The sequence below is a fragment of the Triticum aestivum genome, chromosome 2D (genome assembly GCF_018294505.1).
Source record: "Triticum aestivum cultivar Chinese Spring chromosome 2D, IWGSC CS RefSeq v2.1, whole genome shotgun sequence".
Lineage (NCBI taxonomy): Eukaryota > Viridiplantae > Streptophyta > Magnoliopsida > Poales > Poaceae > Triticum > Triticum aestivum.
The window spans coordinates 90261849-90286102 of NC_057799.1; positions in this window are offsets into that span (position 1 = coordinate 90261849).

Genomic DNA, 24254 nt, shown 5'->3' on the forward strand with positions numbered 1-24254 from the left:
GGAAACAATCTGGGGTTAACCCATGAATGAGCATTAGATTATCTCTCGAGTTGAACATATAAAATACATCGAGAGTAAGGTACGAAGGTACAATAAGAGGTTCCAAGCGGATAGATAGTTGCTCAAAGTCTGAACCAAAGTGAGAAAGGGGTTCATAGTAGTGAGAGTAAGTATTGCGTCTGATAAGAGAATAGAGCACTAGGAAGGTGGCCCGTGAATTAAATACGAAGCCGAGCGTGGGGAATAAGCATTAGAAACAGGGTTGTTGTACAGGAGAGTCTGGTTTCGATCCTGGGACCTATGGGTTATGGGACCACCATGTGGGTTAAAAGTATGAAGGGTGGAGACGTCTTGCGTGATCATGCAAGCAAGGCATGTCAGAGGGTAGCCTATCGGTTATGTCGGCAACAACGTCAGTACCAAGGGCGAGGGATGAAGAGAACCATTTTCCTGCTCGTTGAACGAGGCGGACCAATAGGCAAAGTTCTCGTCCATCGGTGGCTACCGGAATGTCATCAACAATAGTAACAGGGTCTTGCTGACAGAATTGTACATCGAGATGTTTACATAAGCAGGAGAATATTACTGCTTAGATCATATAGATCACAAGCAACGTTAAACCAACCAATGGAAAGGAAAATATGATTATCAGATTAAACAGGACAATGGAAAGGAAAATGTGTTTAAACACATATTTCAAGGGTATATCCTTCCCAAGGACAAGCAGAGCATGATATCCATGACAGGATATAATGTAGAAAACTCTTTAGGTAGGGGAGAGAAATTTCATGACATTACCCTTACAGCGGTGTTTGGATAATTGAGCAATAAATTTTTTAGTATTGTGCTTCCAATGTTCTTATTGAAGATCAGAGTAACACAAACATGCTTTGAGATAGCATTGACATGGTCTTCAAGCAAAGGTCGGACTTGGATATACAAAGGATTCATCAGGAACAACTTATAGAATAAGTCTTACAATTTCCTCACGGAAGAATGACCAACCTTGCCAAAAAGGAAACTATAACAATAGGTCCTCCGGCTAGGTGTGCTAGGCATGACATCACCTTACTGGGCCATATAAAGACCAACGTTATAACTCTTGGAATTATGTTCCACCCATCATATCTGACTGAGATTTAGATCTGATTGGTGACAGGATACCTCAGACCCAGGATGCCTAAGAAGAAAAGGTGCAACACAATTGACGAGGTGACATCATAAAATTCTTAGGAAATGAACTATGGCAGCAAGTTCTGAATCATGAGTTCATCATTTAACCAAGGAAAGGATGAGGAGATGGCTGATGGACTCAGCGACAATTCATCGAGAATTCCCAAAAGATGGATTTCCACAATTATGTGAACAAGGAGATAACATTTGTCAAATCAAATGATATAATGAGGTATGCTCGAGGAAAACATAGACAGTTAAACATTGGTTGAAAGGTGTACCCAAAATATGGGCTGGGTTGCACGACCAACGTCGGAATGGTGATTGAGCAACCAACACACTAAATTGGAATTATTGTCCATTAACTCTGAAGCAATAGGGTAGCTAGAGACAATAAATTCGCACAACAGAGTTCACTCAACACGGGGACTAAGAAAAGAATGGTGATGGCGAGAAGCATCACTGTACCAAGAATTTTTAAGAGGTGGTGAAATTCTCACCACATTCTTGACATAAAAGATGGTAATATTCCAAGGTAATTAAGAACAAATGCTGGATAGCAAGGAACTCAAGGTATAACACAGAACACGAACAAGTTTGTGTTGGAGGGGAGGAATTAAAGTGGTCGATGACAACACAAATCATCGAGGGCAAGGATGGTATTTCTCATCATGAATTCAATTGATATCCAGGAAGGAGTCAAGATGTTGACGATGATCACGAAAAATTTTGTCGAGAGGCTCCATGAAGATGTAATAGATCGGCGATGACATCAAGTCAAAGGAATGATGAAGCGAAAGGTTAATGGAACCAAGGGTACGACACAAACTCCAAAGCATGCTTGCTGTCCAAAGCGAAATGATATGATGAGGAAAGATCGACGTAAGCTTAGCTCATCGTCAAAAAATTGTGCTCTGGGAAGAAGGACCAGGTAGCACAGTTAAAATCGGCACGACAAGGATATAGCCAAACAGGCTAGGAATGACATGATTGAGTTCAAACTCGTAAGTAATGAAGGTTACCAAGAGTTGCTTAATCGCGATGCGGACTCGAGTCAGTTATCGGTGTCTTTGAGTGTTTAATAACTCAGAGCCCGTGAAAAATTGGAATCAATGAGAATGTAGCACTTGATGAAGAACTCATAAGAAGTTATGCAGTTCCGTGATAATTTTGAGATACCAGGGGGGTAATACTCGACGACAAATCAAAGTAGAGGTTGGACTGGGGTATTACTCTGCAGAAGACAAGTGCTTAAACTTGCACGAGAAATGGTATTTAAAGGAGAACATGGTCGGAAACCACGATCATGAATGATCGAACCACGGATACAAGATGAACTTATAACAAGGGGGTAATTATTTTTACGAGCAGCTTCCATGATAAGTTATACATCGTGTCCATGGGCATGAACGCAAGGTTCAAGGTCGACTCCCACTTCTTCAATGTGTAACCTTCCATTCACTTCTCGCTTTGATAAAGGCATTAGTGTTGAAAGTTTTACCTGGTGAAATACCAGATGAGTATGACTCGTGAAAACTTCCGAGTTCACACATATTAAGGAAGGCATAGGTTCAACCCATCAGGGTATCGTGGAAACATATACCACAAGCTTCAATAGTAAATACCACCAGCTCGAAAACAGAGCACGGTTGAGAAAACAGAGGATACAATTTACCCAAGGCTTTATATATCCGTGGAAAGACTCACAAGGTTATTTGAATATGAAGGACACTGTCGGATAATAATCCAACAAGAGGTCCGGTGGTCTACAACGGAACTGATGTGAGTATCGGTACTCTATCAAAGGAAGAAGGAATGGAAGTGCATCAAAGCTTAAATGCAAAGGAATTATGAATTCCAAGACAAGGGATCAGAAGCAATGCTCTGGTTAGGGATGGATAAGTTGAATAGATTTAGGGATACAACCGATCAAGGTTTGATAGACTGAATACCAGCTCATATCTAGATTCACGTCTGAGCCGGAAAGATAATTTATAAGGGTCAACTAAGAATTGCGTGCATTCGCACAAAATGAATCATTAGGCTCAAAATGGCAATGACAAGAGATGTCAACGAAGACTACTAGACATATGGAATTAACCATAATGCAAGCAGGCAAGAATTTCAAGAGCAATAGGCTGCTCAAGATTTTCGGAAGACCGAATGGTATTTCGAAGACTTTTTGTGAAACACATGAACAACTGGGAATGAGCAGATTCTCCGTAAGTGCGAGGAATTTTCCGTAGGGGTATTTAATGTGGCAAAGAACTGCAAGGCAGTAGGCACAAAGTATTCTCGGAACAATAGAGAGGATTTCGGGGTATCTTGTAGTAACAGGATCAACTGAGAACAAAAGTAAGGACGACAAGTGTATGTATTTATCCATAGGAATATTTCAGTGGTAGGGAATTGCAAAAGCAATGGGCACAAAGTCTCGAAAGAATATCGAAGAGTAACTTCGAAATCTTCTGGTGCAGCCAGCGATCATCTGTGATCAGGGGCTCTCCGGGAGAAAGTTGTTACGAGAACCTAATGTTAGAGTTTAGCAAGTTCATTTAACCCGAATAGAAGAGAGATCAGAGTCCCAGAGTATAGGTCGAGGAATAGAAGATCCTATACCACCCAATGGCGACGTGGGCCCGTAAGCCACACAGCCATGTTAGTAAAAGTTTTGCAATGTCTAGACTCGACTTCGGCCAAGGAGTTTGGAAGGGGGATTCCTACAGGCAGTCGGCTCTGATACCAACTTGTGACGCCCCCGATTCAATCGTACACTAATCATACACGCAAACATGTATGATCAAGATCAGGGACTCACGAGAAGATATCACAACACAACCCTAAAAATAAAATAAGTCATACAAGCATCATAATACAAGCCAGGGGCCTCGAGGGCTCGAATACAATTGCTCGATCATCGACGAGTCAGCGGAAGCAACAATATCTGAGTACAGACATAAGTTAAACAAGTTTTCCTTAAGAAGGCTAGCACAAACTGGGATACAGATCGAAACAGGCGCAGGCCTCCTGCCTGGGATCCTCCTAAACTACTCCTGGTCGTCGTCAACGGCCTGCACGTAGTAGTAGGCACCTCCGGTGTAGTAGGAGTCGTCGTCGACGGTGGCGTCTGGCTCCTGGGCTCCAGCATCTGGTTACGACAACCAGGATGAAAGGAAAGGGGGGAAAGGGGGAGAAAAGCAACCGTGAGTACTCATCCAAAGTACTCGCAAGCAAGGATCTACACTACTTATGCATGGGTATCCATGTAACGGGGCAATATCGGTGGACTGAACTACAGAATGCCAGAATAAGAGGGGGATAGCTAATCCTGTCGAAGACTACGCATCTGGCAGCCTCCATCTTGCAGCATGTAGAAGAGAGTAGACGGTAAGTTCACCAAGTAGCATCGCATAGCATAATCCTACCCGGCGATCCTCCCCTCGTCGCCCTGTGTGAGAGAGATCACCGGGTAATATCTGGCACTTGGAAGGGTGTGTTTTATTAAGTATCCGGTTCTAGTTGTCATAAGGTCAAGGTACAACTCCGGGTCATCCTTTTACCGAGAGACACGGCTATTCGAATAGATAAACTTCCCTGCAGGGGTGCACCACATTACCCGACACGCTCGATCCCTCTGGCCGAGCACACTTCCCTGGGTCATGTCCGGCCTCGGGAGATCAACACGTCGCAACCCCACCTAGGCACAACAGAGAGGTCAGCACGCCGGTCTAAATCCTATGGCACAGGGGTCTGGGCCCATTGCCCATTGCACACCTGCACGTTGCGAGGGCGGCCGTAAGCAGACCTAGCCCCCTTAATACAAGCGCGGGCTTACGGTCCAATCTGGCGCGCGCCGCTCAGTCGCTGATGTCGCGAAGGCTTCGGCTGATACCACGACGTCGAGTGCCCATAACTGTTCCCGCGTAGTTGGTTAGTGCGTATAGGCCAGTGGCCAGACTCAGATCAAATACCAAGATCTCGTTAAGCATGTTATTTTGATGTAACCGCGGACGCCGACCAGGGTCAGGCCCACCTCTCTCCTAGGTGGTCTCAACCTGCCCTGTCGCTCCGCCACAAAGTAACAGTCCGGGCCGTCGGGAACCCAGGCCCACCTCTACCGGGATGGAGCCGCCTGCCCCTTCAGCCCCCATCTCCGAACATTATCATAAGTAATGTAACAGTATAAAGTATATAGCATATGCCCGTGATCACCTCCCGAAGTGATCACGGCCCAGTAGTATAGCATGGCAGACGGCCAAGAGTGTAGGGCCACTGATGGAACACTAGCATCCTATACTAAGCATTAGGATAGCAGGTAAGGGTAACAACTGTAGCAACAATGACAGGCTATGCAGCAGAATAGGATTAATCGAAAGCAGTAACATGCTACACTACTCTAATGCAAGTAGTAGAGAGAAGGAATAGGCGATATCTGGTGATCAAGGGGGGGGGCTTGCCTGGAAGCTTTGTTGTACAGGAAGAAGGGTCATCGGTGACGTAGTCGTACTCGATGGCATCAGCGCCGGTCTCGGGGTCTACCGGGGAAGAAGAGGGGGAAAGAAACAGTAAATACGGAGCAAACAAAGCATCACAAAACATAACAAGGCAATACGCGGTGCTAGGTATACCCTAACGCGGTAGGAGGTGATAACGACGAAGGGGGGAAACATTCGAGAAAGTATCCCCGGTGTTTCGCATTTTTGGACAGATGAACCGGAGGGGGAAAGTTGTGTGTTTGCTATGCTAGGGATGTGTGGCGCACGAACGGGCTGCGTATCCGGATTCGTCTCGTTGTTCTGAGCAACTTTCATGTTCAAAGTATTTTCGTATCAGCTACGGTTTATTTTATATGATTTTCTAAAGTTTTAAATCATTTTAGAATTTATTTAATTAATTTAATTCAAGATTATCCAGAATAGTATTTGCTGACGTCATCATGATGTCAGCATGACATCAGCAGTCAACAGAGGTGTTGACTGGGTCGCTGACGTGTGGGTCCCACTGGTCATTGACTTAGTTAACTAAACATGTTTAGTTAAATTAATTAAAGTGATTAGGTTAATTAATTAGGCTTAATTTAGATTAATTAACAGAATTAATTAAGTTAATTAATTATCTTAATTAATTAATCATATTATTACTATTTTTTTTATTTAATTCTTTTTTTATTAAACCGTTCTGGGCGTGGGCCCCGTTCGTCATAGGCCCTAGGGGCTTAACGGGGCGAGCGTGCGTTAACGGGCGTAGCCGGCGACAGGCGCTAGCCCGCCCCCGTCAGGGCGCTGCGGGGCAAGGCACCCACCGGGGCAGCGGCGAGGCGCGCGCAGCCACCGGCGAGTGGCGGTGGGGCGCTGCAGAGTAGCAGGGCGGCCCCGTGGAGGATGGCGCTGTGGGAGGGAGAAGAGGCCGGGGCGGCACGGCAGCAGCAGAGAGGGGGCCGCGGCGGCGTGCGGGTGGCGGAGCAAGGCGGCTGCGGGGGCGGAGCAGAGCCGCGGCGGAGCAGGGGCGATGGGAGGCGGTGACGGGCAGGGGCTCGACGACGGGGTCGGTGGTCGGCGGGACCGTGCGGCGAGCAGAAGTGGGAATCACGGCTGGGAGGCAGCAGGGGCGAGGCATGGAGCACGGGGCAGGCGCGCGCGCAGCGCGCGGGCGGCACGGGTGGTCGGCGCGGTGTGCGGGGGAGGAGGCGAGGCCTGCGCGACGGCAGCGGAGCAACAGCTCGAGCAGAAGTCGCGGACGGAGAGCAGCGGCGGGGGTCCTCACCGTGAGCTTGTAGGGCAAAGGCAGCGGGGTTCGAGGTGGGGGATGGGGACGACGTGCATAGGGGGAGGCAGGCCGGCGGGGTAGACGACGAGGTGGCTCCGGCGAGGCCCGTGGAGCTCCGGGCGGCGGCGAGGTGGCCGGGCGACCAGGGCGTCGAGCGGCGGGGTCGGCGATTCGTTCCCCCGATCCAGATCTAGATCGGGGAGGAGGAGGGAGTGCGAGGGAGTGGGGGGAAGTGGGTGCGGCAGCAGTTAGGGTTCGGGATGTGGGGGGATAAGGGAGGCGGGGTGGGCCGGTCGGTTGTGGCCTGGTGGGGAGCTGGGCCACGGCCCAACAGGGGTTTTTGTTTCTCTTTCTTCTTTCTTCTTTTTTTAATCTTATCTGTTTTTATTTTATTTTCACTTTTTTGTTTTCTATTATAGTTTTAATAGCTTTTAGTTTTGTAAAATTATAAGACCAGTACCTAAATGGAGGTTGCAAATTAGCCCACCGCCACAATATATTTTGGTATTTAAAATATTTAGTTCGCATTTTTATAAATTTCAAAAGGGCATTTATAATAGGTTTAGCTGCTGTTTTATTTATTTTAGTGCATTTGAATACTTTACAGAAGTGTGGTTTCTTCTCCATAATTACCTACGCATTATTTGTCACAACCCGAACATTTTAGTGTTAAAGTTTGAAAACTTTTGTTGTTTGCCTTTTATTCAATTTTGAATTTGAATTGGTTTTTGAACTAACGCGGGACTAACTGCAGTGACAGAGGTGTTGTGGCATCAATAGCAGGGAATTACTGCAGTCTAATTATCCGGGCATCACATCTAGCAAGCATCCGCAACTACTAAAGATCATTAAGGTAAAACTCAACCATAGCATTAAAGCATCAAGTCGTCTTTATTCCCATACGCAACAACCCCCTTACTCAGGTTTGTGTTTTAGTCACTCACGCAACCCACTATAAGCGAATCATAAACTTATTGCAACACCCTACAGCGGGGATCCCTCACGCTTGCGCGACACGGAGGGCACCTTAGGACAGCACCAAAGTAAAACATACAACTCATACCAATCTAGATCATTAATCAACCCAAAGACAAAAGATATCTACTCAAAACATCATAGGATGGCAACACATCATTGGATCATAATATGTGGCATAAAGCACCATGTTCAAGTAGGGATTACAGCGGGGTGCGGGAGAGTGGACCGCGTAAAAGAGATGAGGATGGTGATGTTGATGGTGATGTTGATGAAGACGATCACCGCGGCGATGATTCCCCTCTCGATGGCACTCTGGTGCCACCAAGAGAGAGGAGGAGAGGTTCTCCCCCTTGTGCTTCCTCCTCCATGGCCTCCCCCTTGGATGGGGAAAGGTTCTCCCTCTGGTCCTTGGCCTTCATGGCGATGATGGCCTCTCCGGGATACTCCTCCATGGCCACCGATGATGATGGCCCCCTCCGGCAGGGTGCCAGAGAGGGCCTAGATTGATTTCTCGTGGCTACGGAGGCTTGCGGCGGCGAAACTTCCGATCTAGGTTAATTTTCCGGTGTTTGTGTATTTATAGGAATTTTTGGCGTCGGTCTCATGTCAAGGAGGTGCCCGAGGCGTCCACGAGGCAGGCCCACGCGCCTGGGGGTGGGGGGAGGCGCCCCCCACTCTCGTGGACGCCCCGGGACTCTCCTGGCCTAACTCTTTTACTCCGGGGTCTTCTTTTGGTCCATAAAAAATCATCAAAAATTGGCACGTCAATTGGACTCCGCTTGATATTCCTTTTCTGTAAAACTCAAAAACAAGGGAAAAAGAGAAACTGGCACTGGGCACTAGGTTAATAGGTTAGTCCCAAAAATCATATAAAATAGCATATAAATGCATATAAAACATCCAAGGTTGATAATATAATAGCATGAATACTTCATAAATTATAGATACGTTGGAGACGTATCAGCATCCCCAAGCTTAATTCCTGCTCGTCCTCGAGTAGGTAAATGATAAAAGAAATAATTTATGAAGTGTGAATGCTAGCAAGTGCATAAGTTTCATCAATGATAGTTTCAATCACTTTTCTAGCATCATTATATATCATAATAGTAGCTCATCTTCATAAAACTTTTCATGATCAAGTAACAAGCTATTTACATGTTAAAGTATAGATCATAAACTTTCTTGAAACTAACAAACTATATTCTCTGTCATCAAACAATTGCAATTCATCTTATTTTCGGGAAGGGTCTATGTTAGAGCTTTGATTTAGCAAACTCCACATACTCAACTATCATTTAGTCTTTCACAATTGCTAACACTCACGTGATATTTATGGGTTCAAAGTTTTAATCGGACACAGAGAAAGATAGGGGCTTATAGATTCGCCTCCCAACCTTTTACCTCAAGGGTAATGTCAACAATAATAGTTCATGAAACTTACATCCAATTGGATATATATATATATCAGGATCTTTCCAACACAATGTGCTTGCCAAAGGATAAAATGTGAAAAGGAAAGGTGAAGATCACCATGACTCTTGCATAAGGATAAAAGTAAAAGATAGGCCCTTCGCAGAGGGAAGCAGAGGTTGTCATGCGCTTTTATGGTTGAATGCACAAAATCTTAATGCAAAAGAACGTCACTTTATATTGCCACTTGTGATATGGACCTTTATTATGCAGGCCGTCGCTTTTATTTCTTCCACATCACAAGATCGTATAAAGCTTATTTTCTCCACATTAATAGATCATACATATTTAGAGGGCAATTTTTATTGCATGCACCGATGACAACTTACTTGAAGGATCTTACTCAATCCATAGGTAGGTATGGTGGACTCTCATGGCAAGACTGGTTTAAGGAATGTTTGGAAGCACAAGTAGTATCTCTACTTGGTGCAAAGAATTTGGCTAGCATGAGGGGGAGAAAGCAAGCTCAACATGTTGGATGATCCAAGACAATATACTTTATTTCGGATATAAGAAAACATAACCCATTACGTTGTCTTCCTTGTCCGAAATCAACCTTTTAGCATGTCATATTTTAATGAGTTCTCACAATTACAAAAGATGTCCAAGATAGTATATTTATATGTGAAATCTCTCTTCCTTCAATATTCTTTCATGAATTGTTCAAGTGACCAATTCTACGTTTGCTAACTTTCAATAAGTTTACTACCTATACTTATTCTATGTGAAGTCATTACTCCCCATGGTATAAGCATATGAAACATATATAAATTCAGATTTATGATATTCAATTATTCAACCATTTACTCGTAGGATATACGTGAAGCACGTGAGTAAATGACAAACTACTCCAAAAGATAATAGTGAAGGACACTGAGTAGTCAAATAATTAACTAGCCAAGGGAGGATTCTTTTTCATTCAAGATTTCAGATCCAATGATTTTATTCAAACAGCAAGTAAAATTGAAAATACGCTCCAAGCAAAACACATATCATGTGACGAATAAAAATATAGCTCCGAGTAAGGTATACCGATAGTTTTGAAGACGAAAGAGGGGATGCCTTCCGGGGCATCCCCTAGCTTAGGCGCTTGAGTCTTCCTTGAATATTACCTTGGGGTGCCTTGGGCATCCCCAAGCTTAGGGTCTTTCCACTCCTTATTCTCCTCATATCGATATCTCACCCAAAGCTTGAAAACTTCAATCACACAAAACTTAACAAAACTTCGTGAGATAGGTTAGTATGATAAAGAGTAAACGATTCACTTTGGTACTGTCAAAGACAAGGTTCATAATTCTTCTCACACAATGTCTACTGTACCATATCAATTCTACAATTTATATTGAGAAATATAAGCCATAGAAACTAGAAAACAAGCAAACTATGCAATGAAAACAGAATCTGTCAGAAACAGAACAGTCTGTAATGATCTGAACATAAACCATACTTCTGCTACTCCAAAAATTATGAAATAAATTGGTGGACGTGAGGAATTTGTCTATTAATCTTCTTCAAAAAGAATCAACTCAAAATCACTCTTCTGTAAAAATAGTAGCTAATCTCGTGAGTGCAAAGTTTCTGTTTTTTACAGCAAGATCTCATTAACTTTCACCCAAGCCTTCCCAAAGGTCTTACTTGGCACTTTATTGAAACAAAAGCTATAAAACATGATTACTACAGTAGCTTAATCATGTAAACACACACAAACAGTAAGGGTAAATATTGGGTTGTCTCCCAACAAGATCTTTTCTTTTATGCCTTTTAGCTAGGAACGATGATTTCAATGATGCTCACATAAAAGAAAAGAATTGAAACATAAAGAGAGCATCATGAAGAATATGACTGGCACATTTAAATATAACCCACTTCCTATGCGTAGGGATTTTGTGAGCACATAATTTATAGGAACAAGAATCAACTAGCATAGGAAGGCAAAACAAGTATAACTTCAAAACTTTAAGCACATAGAGAGGAAACTTGGTATTATTGCAACTCCTACAAGCATATATTCCTCCCTCATAATAATTTTCAGTAGCATCATGAATGAATTCAACAATATAACCATCACATAAATCATTCTTTTCATGATCTACAAGAATAGAATTTTTTCTACTCTCCACATAAGCAAATTCTTCTTATTCGGAATATTGGGATCACTAATTCCTAAAGTTGACACTCTTCCAGACCCACTTTAGATGATAGTATTATTCATACTCCAAAAGATATAAGTGAAGTTCATGGAGTATTCTAGGATTAATATAGACTAACCAATATCCAAGCTCAAAATATATAAGTGAAGCACACGAAGCATTCTATAAAACCATACTCAAATGATTTAAGTGAAGTACAAAGGGAAATTCCATAAGATCATACTTAAAAGATATAAGTGAAGCACATGAAGTACTCTATAAATCAATGAAGGGCTATCTCATACTAGCATGGTTCTTAAAGAAAAAGAAAAACACAAAGGACACAAATCATGTGAACAAAACAAAAACCGAGGTATACCGATAATTGTTGAAGAAGAAAGATGTGATGCCAACCGGGGCATCCCCAAGCTTAGATGCTTGAGTATCCTTTGAAATATTTACTTGGGGTGCCTTGGGCATCCCCAAGCTTGAACTCTTGCCTCTCTTTATTCTTCTCATATTGATAGCTCCTCGATCTTCGAACACTTCATCCACACAAAACTTTAACAAAAACTTGGTGGGATCCGTTAGTATAATAACGCAAATCACTCCTTTAGGTACTATTGCAAACTTATTATTTATTTATATTTGTGTTAAACCTATTGTATTCCAACTTCTCTGTGGTTCATACCCCCCGATACTAGCCATAGATTCATCAAAATAAGCAAACAACACACGAAAAACAGAATCTGTCAAAAACAGGACAGTCTGTAGTAATCTGGAAGTTTAGTATACTTCTATAACTCCAAAAATTATGAAATAAATTTGAAAATTTGAAAAATTTGTACAGAAGTAATGTGCAAAAATTTCAGATCCATTTGACTTTCCAGTAAGAAATGTAAAATCACGCGCTACAGCGAAAGTTTCTGTTTTTGTTCTGCACATAGTAAACAAGCAATCTAATCATCCTAAAACCAAAGCTTGGCACATTATTTTTATAATACAATGGATATATACAAGGGGATAATTATTTACAGAGAAACTTCCATGAAAAATTCTACATTGTTTCCGTGAGCATGAACACAAGTGCTCAAGGTCGACCCTCACTTCTTCAATGCATAACTTTCCAATCACTTCTCTTTTTGAAAAACTTTTTAGGCATGAGAGGCAAGTAATAATTTTTTGTATTTTAATTCTTTTAAATTTTTTATGTTTCACCCACAACTAAACAGAAACAAAAAAGAAAAAATAAAATCTACTTAGTGAAGAAAGCAAACAAGCATACACGAGAATATCAACCCCACGCTATTGCTCCCCGGCAACGGCGCCAGAAAAGAGCTTGGTAATCCCCAAGTGCAAGGAATCATCGTAGCAATTTCCAAAGGTGGAAGTGATAAGTATGGAGTGTCGAACCCACAAGGAGCTAAAGGTAAGATCAATATTCTCTCAAGCCCTATCTGCCATTGATACGACTCTACGTACACCGAACGTTTGCTTCCAACTAGCAACGAGAAATAAAACTATGTTGTGGGTATGAAGAAGATAACTTTGTATGATATCGGAGAACTAAAATATAAAAGCAGGTGATGTTATCATGAAGTTAGAATATATTACTAAATATTATAAATAGCGAGTGTGGAATAATGGTGGATCGGTGTGCGAAATTGTCCTAGGCAATCGTTAACAAGACCGGTAATCACTATTGCAGTTTCATATGAGGGAGAGGCATAAGCTAACATACTTTCTCTACTTGGATCAATGCACTTATGATTGGAACTCCAGCAAGCATCCGCAACTACTAAAGATCATTAAGGTAAAACCCAACCATAGCATTAAAGCATCAAGTCCTCTTTATTCCCATACGCAACAACCCCCTTACTCGGGTTTGTGTTTCAGTCACTCACGCAACTCACTATAAGCGAATCATAAACGTATTGCAACACCCTACAGCGGGGATCCCTCACGCTTGCGCAACATGGAGGGCATCATAGGACAGCACCAAAGTAAAACATACAACTCATACCAATCTAGATCATCAATCAACCCAAAAACAAAAGATATCTACTCAAAACATCATAGGATGGCAACACATCATTGGATCATAATATGTGGCATAAAGCACCATGTTCAAGTAGGGATTACAGCGGGGTGCGGGAGAGTGGACCGCGTAAAAGAGATGAGGATGGTGATGATGATGGTGATGTTGATGAAGACGATCACCGCGGCGATGATTCCCCTCTCGATGGCACTCCGGTGCCACCAAGAGAGAGGAGGAGAGGTTCTCCCCCTTTTCCTTCCTCCTCCATGGCCTCCCCCCTGGATGGGGAAAGGTTCTCCCTCTGGTCCTTGGCCTTCATGGCGATGATGGCCTCTCCGGGATACTCCTCCATGGCCACCGGTGATGATGGCCCCGTCTGGTAGGGTGCCAGAGAGGGCCTAGATTGATTTCTCGTGGCTACCGAGGCTTGCGGCGGCGGAACTTTCGATCTAGGTTAATTTTCCGAGGTTTCTGTATTTATAGGAATTTTTGGCGTCGGTCTCACGTCAAGGAGGTGCCCGAGGCGTCCACGAGGCAGGCCCACGCGCCTGGGGGGCGCCCCCCACCCTCGTGGATGAAGGAAATATGCCCTAGAGGCAATAAAAAAGTTATTATTTATTTCCTTATTTCATGATAATGTTTATTATTCATGCTAGAATTGTATTAACCGGAAACTTGATACATGTGTGAATACATAGACAAACATAGTGTCACTAGTATGCCTCTACTTGACTAGCTCGTTAATCAAAGATGGTTGAGTTTCCTAGCCATAGACATGAGTTGTCATTTGATTAACGGGATCACATCATTAGGAGAATGATGTGATTGACTTGACTCATTCTGTTAGCTTAGCACTTGATCGTTTAGTATGTTGCTATTGCTTTCTTCATGACTTATACATGTTCCTATGACTATGAGATTATGCAACTCCCGTTTACCGGAGGAACACTTTGTGTGCTACAAAACGTCACAACGTAACTGGGTGATTATAAAGGTGCTCTACAGGTGTCTCCGAAGGTACTTGTTGGGTTGGCGTATTTCGAGTTAGGATTTGTCACTCCGATTGTCGGAGAGGTATCTCTGGGCCCACTCAGTAATGCACATCACTATAAGCCTTGCAAGCATTGTAACTAATGAGTTAGTTGCGGGATGATGTATTACGGAACGAGTAAAGACACTTGCCGGTAACGAGATTGAACTAGGTATTGAGATACCGACGATCGAATCTCGGGCAAGTAACATACCGATGACAAAGGGAACAACGTATGTTGTTATGCGGTTTGACCGATAAAGAGCTTCGTAGAATATGTGGGAGCCAATATGAGCATCCAGGTTCCGCTATTGGTTATTGACCGGAGACGTGTCTCGGTCATGTCTACATTGTTCTCGAACACGTAGGGTCCGCACGCTTAAAGTTTCGATGACGGTTATATTATGAGTTTATATGTTTTGATGTACCGAAGGTTGTTCAGAGTCCCGGATGTGATCACGGACATGACGAGGAGTCTCGAAATGGTCGAGACATGAAGATTGATATATTGGAAGCCTATATTTGGATATCAGAAGTGTTCCGGGTGAAATCGGGATTTTACCGGAGTACCGAGGGTTACCGGAACCCCCCGGGGGTTTAATGGGCCATAGTGGGCCTTAGTGGAGAAGAGGAGAGGCGGCTAGGGCAGGACCGTGCGCCCCTCCCCCTCTAGTCCGAATAGGACAAGGAGAGGGGGGGCGGCGCCCCCTTTCCTTCCTCTCTCCCTCCTCTTTCCCCCCTTCTCCTAATCCAACAAGGAAGGGAGGGAGTCCTACTCCCGGTGGGAGTAGGACTCCTCCTGGCACACCTCCTCCTAGCCGGCCGCACCTCCCCCCTTGCTCCTTTATATACGGGGGCAGGGGCACCCCAAAGACACAACAATTGATTTGATCTTTTAGCCGTGCGCGGTGCCCCCCTCCACCATAGTCCACCTCGATAATACTGTAGCGGTGCTTAGGCGAAGCCCTGCGTCGGTAGAACATCATCGTCGTCACCACGCCATCGTGCTGACGAAACTCTCCCTCAACACTCGGCTGGATCGGAGTTTGAGGGACGTCATCGGGCTGAACGTGTGCTGAACTCGGAGGTGCCGTGCGTTCGGTACTTGATCGATCGGATCGTGAAGACGTACGACTACATCAACCGCGTTGTGCTAACGCTTCCGCTTTCGGTCTACGAGGGTACGTGGACAACACTCTCCCCTCTCGTTGCTATGCATCACCATGATCTTGCGTGTGCGTAGGAATTTTTTTGAAATTACTACGTTCCCCAATAGTGGCATCCGAGCCTGGTTTTATGCGTAGATGTTATATGCACGAGTAGAACACAAGTGAGTTGTGGGCGATACAAGTCATACTGCTTACCAGCATGTCATACTTTGGTTCGGCGGTATTGTTGGATGTAGCGGCCCGGACTGACATTACGCGTACGCTTATGCGAGACTGGTTCTACCGACGTGCTTTGCACACAGGTGGCTGGCGGGTGTCAGTTTCTCCAACTTTAGTTGAACCGAGTGTGGCTACGCCTGGTCCTTGAGAAGGTTAAAACAACACTAACTTGACGAACTATCGTTGTGGTTTTGATGCGTAGGTAAGAACGGTTCTTGCTCAACCCGTAGCAGCCACGTAAAACTTGCAACAACAAAGTAGAGGACGTCTAACTTGTTTTTGCAGGGCATGTTGTGATGTGATATGGTCAAGGCATGATGCTATATTTTATTGTATGAGATGATCATGTTTTGTAACCGAGTTATGGGCAACTGGCAGGAGCCATATGGTTGTCACTTTATTGTATGCAATGCAATCGCCCTGTAATTGCTTTACTTTATCACTAAGCGGTAGCGATAGTCGTAGAAGCAATAGTTGGCGAGACGACAACGATGCTACGATGGAGATCAAGGTGTCGCGCCGGTGACGATGGTGATCATGATGGTGCTTCGGAGATGGAAATCACAAGCACAAGATGATGATGGCCATATCATATCACTTATATTGATTACATGTGATGTTTATCTTTTATGCATCTTATCTTGCTTTGATTGACGGTAGCATTATAAGATGATCTCTCACTAAATTTCAAGATAAAAGTGTTCTCCCTGAGTATGCACCGTTGCCAAAGTTCGTCGTGCCCAGACACCACGTGATGATTGGGTGTGATAAGCTCTACGTCCATCTACAACGGGTGCAAGCCAGTTTTGCACACGCAGAATACTCAGGTTAAACTTGACAAAGCCTAGCATATGCAGATATGGCCTCGGAACACTGAGACCGAAAGGTCGAGCGTGAATCATATAGAAGATATGATCAACATAGTGATGTTCACCATTGAAAACTACTCCATCTCACGTGATGATCGGATATGGTTTAGTTGATTTGGACCAGTGATCACTTAGATGATTAGAGGGATGTCTATCTAAGTGGGAGTTCTTAAGTAATATGATTAATTGAACTTAAATTTATCATGAACTTAGTCCTGGTAGTATTAGCATATCTATGTGGTAGATCAATAGCTCGCGATGTTGCTCCCCGTTTAATTTTGATATGTTCCTAGAGAAAACTAAGTTGAAACATGTTAGTAGCAATGATGCGGATTGGATCCGTGATCTAAGGTTTATCCTCATTGCTGCACAGAAGAATTATGTCCTTGATGCACCGCTAGGTGACAGACCTATTGCAGGAGCAGATGCAGACGTTATGAACGTTTGGCTAGCTCAATATGATGACTACTTGATAGTTTAGTGCACCATGCTTAACGGCTTAGAATCGGGACTTCAAAGATGTTTTGAACGTCATGGACCATATGAGATGTTCCAAGAGTTGAAGTTAATATTTCAAGCAAAATACCCGAGTTGAGAGATATGAAGTCTCCAACAAGTTCTATAGCTAAAAGATGAAGGAGAATAGCTCAAGCAGTGAGCATGTGCTCAGATTGTCTGGGTACTACAATCGCTTGAATCAAGTGGGAGTTAATCTTCCAGATAAAATAGTGATTGACAGAATTCTCTAGTCACCATCACCAAGTTAGTAGAACTTCGTGATGAACTATAGTATGCAAGGGATGACGAAAACGATTCCCGAGCTTTTCATGATGATGAAATCGATGAAGGTAGAAATCAAGAAAGAGCATCAAGTGTTGATGATTAACAAGACCACTAGTTTCAAGAAAAGGGCAAAGGGAAAGAAAGGGAACTTCATGTAGAATGGCAAGCAAGTTGTCACTTCCGTGAAGAAGCCCAAAGCTAGACTAAAGCCTGAAACTGAGTGTTTCTACTGCAAATGAAATGGTCACTCGAAGCGGAAATGCCCTGAATATTTGGTGGCTAAAGAAGGATGGCAAAGTGAACAAGGATATATTTGATATACAGGTTATTGATGTGTACCTTACTAGTGTTTATAGTAACCCCTGGGTATTTGATACTTGTTCGGTTGCTAAAAATTAGTAACTCGAAACAGGAGTTACAGAATAAACAGAGACTAGTTGAGGGTGAAGTGACGATGTGTGTTGGAAGTGGTTCCAAGATTGATATGATCATCATCGCACACTCCCTATACTTTCGGGATTAGTGTTGAACCTAAATAAGTGTTATTTGGTGTTTGCGTTGAGCATGAATATGATTTGATCATGTTTATTGCAATACGGTTATTCATTTAAGTTAGAGAATAATTGTTGTTCTGTTTACATGAATAAAACCTTCTATGGTCATACACCCAATGAAAATGGTTTGTTGGATCTCGATCATGGTGATACACATTTTTCATAATATTGAAGCCAAAAGATGCAAAGTTAATAATGATAGTGCAACTTATTTGTGGCAATGCCGTTTAGGTCATATTGGTGTAAAGCGCGTGAAGAAACTCCATGCTGATGGACTTTTGGAATCACTTGATTATGAATCACTTGATGCTTGCGAACCATGCCTCATGGGCAAGATGACTAAGACTCCGTTCTCCAGAACAAAGGAGCGAGCAACTAACTTATTGGAAATCATACATACTGATGTATGTGGTCCGATGAGTGTTGAGGCTCGCGGCGGGTATCATTATTTTCTGACCTTCACAGATGATTTGAGCAGATATGGGTATATCTACTTGATGAAATATAAGTCTGAAACATTTGAAAAGTTCAAAGAATTTCAGAGTGAAGTGGAAAATCATCGTGACAAGAAAATAAGGTTTCTACGATCTGATCGCGGAGACGAATATTTGAGTTATGAGTTTGGTCTTCAATTAAAACATGTGGAATAGTTTCACAAATTCGTGCCACCTGGAACACCACAGCATAATGGTGTGTCCGAACATCATAACCGTACTTTATTGGATATAGTGCAATCTATGATGTCTCTTACTGATTTACCACTATCGTTTTGGGGTGATGCATTAGAGACAGCTGCATTCACGTTAAATAGGGCACCATCTAAATCCGTTGAGATGACACCATATGAACTGTGGTTTGGCAAGAAACAAAAATTGTCGTCTCTTAAAGTTTGGGATTGCAATGCTTATAAGAAAAGGTTTCATCCTGATAAGCTCAAACCCAAATCGGAGAAATGTGTCTTCATAGGATACCCAAAGGAGATAGTTGGGTACACCTTCTATCACAGATCCGAAGGCAAGATAATTCGTTGCTAAATTTGGATCCTTTGTAGAGAAGGAGTTTCTCTCGAAAGAAGTGAGTGGGAGGAAAGTAGAACTTGATGAGGTAACTGTACCTGCTCCCTTATTGGAAAGTAGTTCATCACAGAAATCTGTTCCTGTGACTACTACACCAATTAGTGAGGAAGCTAATGATGATGATCATGTAACTTCAAATCAAGTTACTACCGAACCTCATAGGTAAACCAGAGTGAGATCCGCACCAGAGTGGTACGGTAATCCTGTTCTGGAGGTCATGTTACTTGACCATGAAGAACCTACGAACTATGAGGAAGCGATGATGAGCCTAGATTCCGTGAAATGGCTTGAGGCCATGAAATATGAGATGAGATCCATGTATGAGAACAAAGTGTGGACTTTGGTTGACTTGCCCGTTGATCGGCAAGATATAGAAAATAAATGGATCTTTAAGAGGAAGACGGACGCTGATAGTAGTGTTACTATCTACAAAGCTAGACTTGTTGAAAAAGGTTTTTGACAAAGTTCAAGGTGTTGACTACGATGAGAGTTTCTCACTCGTATCTATGCTGAAGTCTGTCCGAATCATGTTAGCAATTGCCGCATTTTATGAAATCTGGCAAATGGATAAACAAAACTGCATTCCTTAATGGATTTATTAAAGAAGAGTTGTATATGATGCAACCAGAAGGTTTTGTCGATCTTAAAGGTGTTAACAAAATGTGCAAGCTCCAGCGATCCATCTATGGACTGGTGCAAGCATCTCGGAGTTGGAATATACGCTTTGATGAGTTGATCAAAGCATATAGTTTTATACAGACTTGCGATGAAGCATGTATTTACAAGAAAGTGAGTGGGAGCACTACAACATTTCTGATAAGTATATGTGAATGACATATTGTTGATCGGAAATAATGTAAAATTATTCTGCAAAGCATAAAGGAGTGTTTGAAAGGAGTTTTTTCAAAGAAAGACCTCGGTGAAGCTGCTTACATATTGAGCATCAAGATCTATAGAGAAAGATCAAAACGCTTGATAAGTTTTTTCAATGAGTACATACCTTGACAAGATTTTGAAGTAGTTCAAAATGGAACAGTCAAAGAAAGAGTTCTTGCCTGTGTTACAAGGTGTGAAATTGAGTAAGACTCAAAGCCCGACCACGGCAGAAGATAGAAAGAGAATGAAAGTCATTCCCTATGCCTCAGCCATAGGTTCTATAAAGTATGCCATGCTGTGTACCAGATCTATTGTATACCCTACACTGTGTTTTGCAAGGGAGTACAATAGTGATCTAGGAGTAGATCACTGGACAGCGGTCAAAATTATCCTTAGTGGAATAAGGATATGTTTCTCGATTATGGAGGTGACAAAAGGTACGTCGTAAAGGGTACGTCGATGCAAGTTTTGACACTGATCCAGATGACTCTAAGTGGGAGCAATTAGCTAGAGTAGCTCCGTGCAGAGTATTGTAGACATAGAATATTTGCAAAATACATACGGCTCTGAATGTGGCAGACCCGTTGACTAAACTTCTCTCACAAGCAAAACATGATCACACCTTAGTACTCTTTGGGTGTTAATCACATAGTGATGTGAACTAGATTATTGACTCTAGTAAACCCTTTGGGTGTTGGTCACATGACGATGTGAACTATGGGTGTTAATCACATGGTGATGTGAACTATTGGTGTAAAATCACATGGCGATGTGACCTAGATTATTGACTCTAGTGCAAGTGGGAGACTGAAGGAAATATGCCCTAGAGGCAATAATAAAGTTACTATTTATTTCCTTATTCCATGATAAATGTTTATTATTCATGCTAGAATTGTATTAACCGGAAACTTGATACATGTGTGAATACATAGACAAACATAGTGTCACTAGTATGCCTCTACTTGACTAGCTCGTTAATCAAAGATGGTTGAGTTTCCTAGCCATAGACATGAGTTGTAATTTGATTAACGGGATCACATAATTAGGAGAATGATGTGATTGACTTGACCCATTCCGTTAGCTTAGCACTTGATCGTTTAGCATGTTGTTATTGCTTTCTTCATGACTTATACATGTTCCTATGACTATGAGATTATGCAACTCCCGTTTACCGGAGGAACACTTTGTGTGCTACCAAACGTCACAACGTAACTAGGTGATTATAAAGGTGCTCTACAGGTGTCTCCGAAGGTACTTGTTGGGTTGGCGTATTTCGAGATTAGGATTTGTCACTCTAATTGTCGGAGAGGTATCTCTGGGCCCACTCAGTAATGCACATCACTATAAGCCTTGCAAGCATTGTAACTAATGAGTTAATTGCGGGATGATGTATTACGGAACGAGTAAAGAGACTTGCCGGTAACGAGATTGAACTAGGTATTGAGATACCGACGATCGAATCTCAGGCAAGTAACATACCGATGACAAGGGAACAACGTATGTTGTTATGCGGTTTGACCGATAAAGGTCTTCGTAGAATATGTGGGAGCCAATACGAGCATCCAGGTTCCGCTATTGGTTATTGACCGGAGACGTGTCTCGGTCATGTCTACATTGTTCTCAAACCCGTAGGGTCCGCACGCTTAAAGTTTCGATGACGGTTATATTATGAGTTTATATGTTTTGATGTACCGAAGGTTGTTCGGAGTCCCGGATGTGATCACGGACATGATAAGGAGTCTCGAAATGGTCGAGACATGAAGATTGATATATTGGAAGCCTATATTTGGATATCGGAAGTGTACCGGGTGAAATCAGGATTTTACCGGAGTACCGGGGGTTACCGGAACCCCCCCCCCCCCCCCGGGGGGGGGGGGTTTAATGGGCCATAGTGGGCCGTAGTGGAGAAGAGGAGAGGCGGCTAGGGCAGGGCCGCGCGCCCCTCCCCCTCTAGTCCGAATAGGACAAGGAGAGGGGGCGGCGCCCCCCCTTTCCTTCCTCTCTCCCTCCTCTTTCCCCTTCTCCTAATCCAACAAGGAAGGGAGGGAGTCCTACTCCCGGTGGGAGTAGGACTCCTCCTAGCGCGCCTCCTCCTGGCCGGCCGCACCTCCCCCCTTGCTCCTTTATATACGGGGGCAGGGGCACCCCAAAGACACAACAATTGATTTGATCTTTTAGCCGTGCGCGGTGCCCCCCTCCACCATAGGCCACCTCGATAATACTGTAGCAGTGCTTAGGCGAAGCCCTGCGTCGGTAGAACATCATCATCGTCACCACGCCATCATGCTGACGAAACTCTCCCTCAACACTCGGCTGGATCGGAGTTCGAGGGACGTCATCGGGCTGAACGTGTGCTGAACTCGGAGGTGCCGTGCGTTCGGTACTTGACCGGTCGGATCGTGAAGATGTACGACTACATCAACCGCGTTGTGCTAACGCTTCCGCTTTCGGTCTACGAGGGTACGTGGACAACACTCTCCCCTCTCGTTGCTATGCATCACCATGATCTTGCGTGTGCATAGGAATTTTTTTGAAATTACTACGTTCCCCAATAGTGGACGCCCCGGGACTCTCCTGGCCCAACTCTTTTACTCTGGGGTCTTCTTTTGGTCCATAAAAAATCGTCAAAAATTGGCACGTCAATTGGACTGCGTTTGATATTCCTTTTCTGTAAAACTCAAAAACAAGGGGAAAACAGGAACTGGCACTGGGCACTAGGTTAATAGGTTAGTCCCAAAATTCATATAAAATAGCATATAAATGCATATAAAACATCCAAGGTTGATAATATAATAGCATGAATACTTCATAAATTATAGATACGTTGGAGACGTATCACTGACGCGGGCTCCGATGACTCTGACAAGGAGGAGATCCGGGACGGAGACAGCTCTGGGGCGGGGGAGTATTCCCCAACGCCCAGTGATCATATCTGCGAGGCATTACGGATTGGTTACTCCGAGGAGGAGGTGGCCGGACTCATTGAGGGGATTGTTCCGATGACTGATCGAGCCTGGGATGGACTGGGCAAGGCGGAAGCGGTCGAGGTTCTCCGGCGGGTTGTGCATCGCCAGACGGCTCCGTCGGGGATTCGTCCTTGGAAGGGACCTTTACCTAAGGTACGTATCCCATCTCTTACCCTTGGAAATTTTTTGGGCTCTTGGAAGGTAGTTAAAGGTCGCCGGAAGAAGATGCGGCCGGTGGCGGCGCCGTCTTGGATCTCGGTGAGATCCGGACGGCCAGAGCGGCTCGTTTGAAAATTTTGTTGGGCCAAGATGGGCCTGATTTGGAGGATGTGGGCTTGGGCGCAACAGTACCTGGGCTAGTGGCACAGGAAGCGACCGAAGCCACCACCGAGGCGGGCCGATCGATACACGCGTTGCGTGACTCGGGATCACGAGCGGATTTTGGTCGCGTACACCGCTGTTCCAGGATGGCTACGCCTGGCTTCCCCAAGCTAGGGTATGGACGCGCGACTCGCATTCCTCCGCCGGCAGTGATCTCCGTCGTGCAAGCGCCAACGCCCGGCGCGGACAACATGGCAGGTCGGGGGCCGGACCACCTCCAAGAACTGAACCCCCGCCGCTGCAAGGTGCTCCCCGCCCAGGCTACCTGCCCGCGATGCGAGGTTCGCGGCAAACCCTAATGGCTCTGGTCGGGGGCGCTACGCGGGTGCGGGGCATGATGATCGCACCCAGCCTCGTTGGCAGTGGGGGGATGACGGCTATGACACCTATGGGGACGGGCAGCACCGCGACTCGTCTTCAACGGGAGGAGGCCATGGCTATGCATGGCAGAACGACGGCGGTGGTGGCCGCGATTTCTATGGCCCTCCGGGAGGTTTCGTGGAGGGGCCAGCAGGTCCCAACTATCGTCCACGCGGCAACTATCGCTATAACCGGGGAGGGAGGGGAGGTGGTAGACGACCGCCTCCACCTAGACCTCCGCCACCTCCGGCCCAGACGACAGAGGTGCATAAGGCACCGACGACGGTACTTGTGGAGGCGGTGACTAAGCCGGCGCTACCGGCGGCTGCCATGGTGGCGGTTACGGTGTTGGCGACTGTGCAGGTGCCCGTGGCTAAGCAGACGGCAGCTAAGCAGCGGGACTTGGCTTCTGATAAG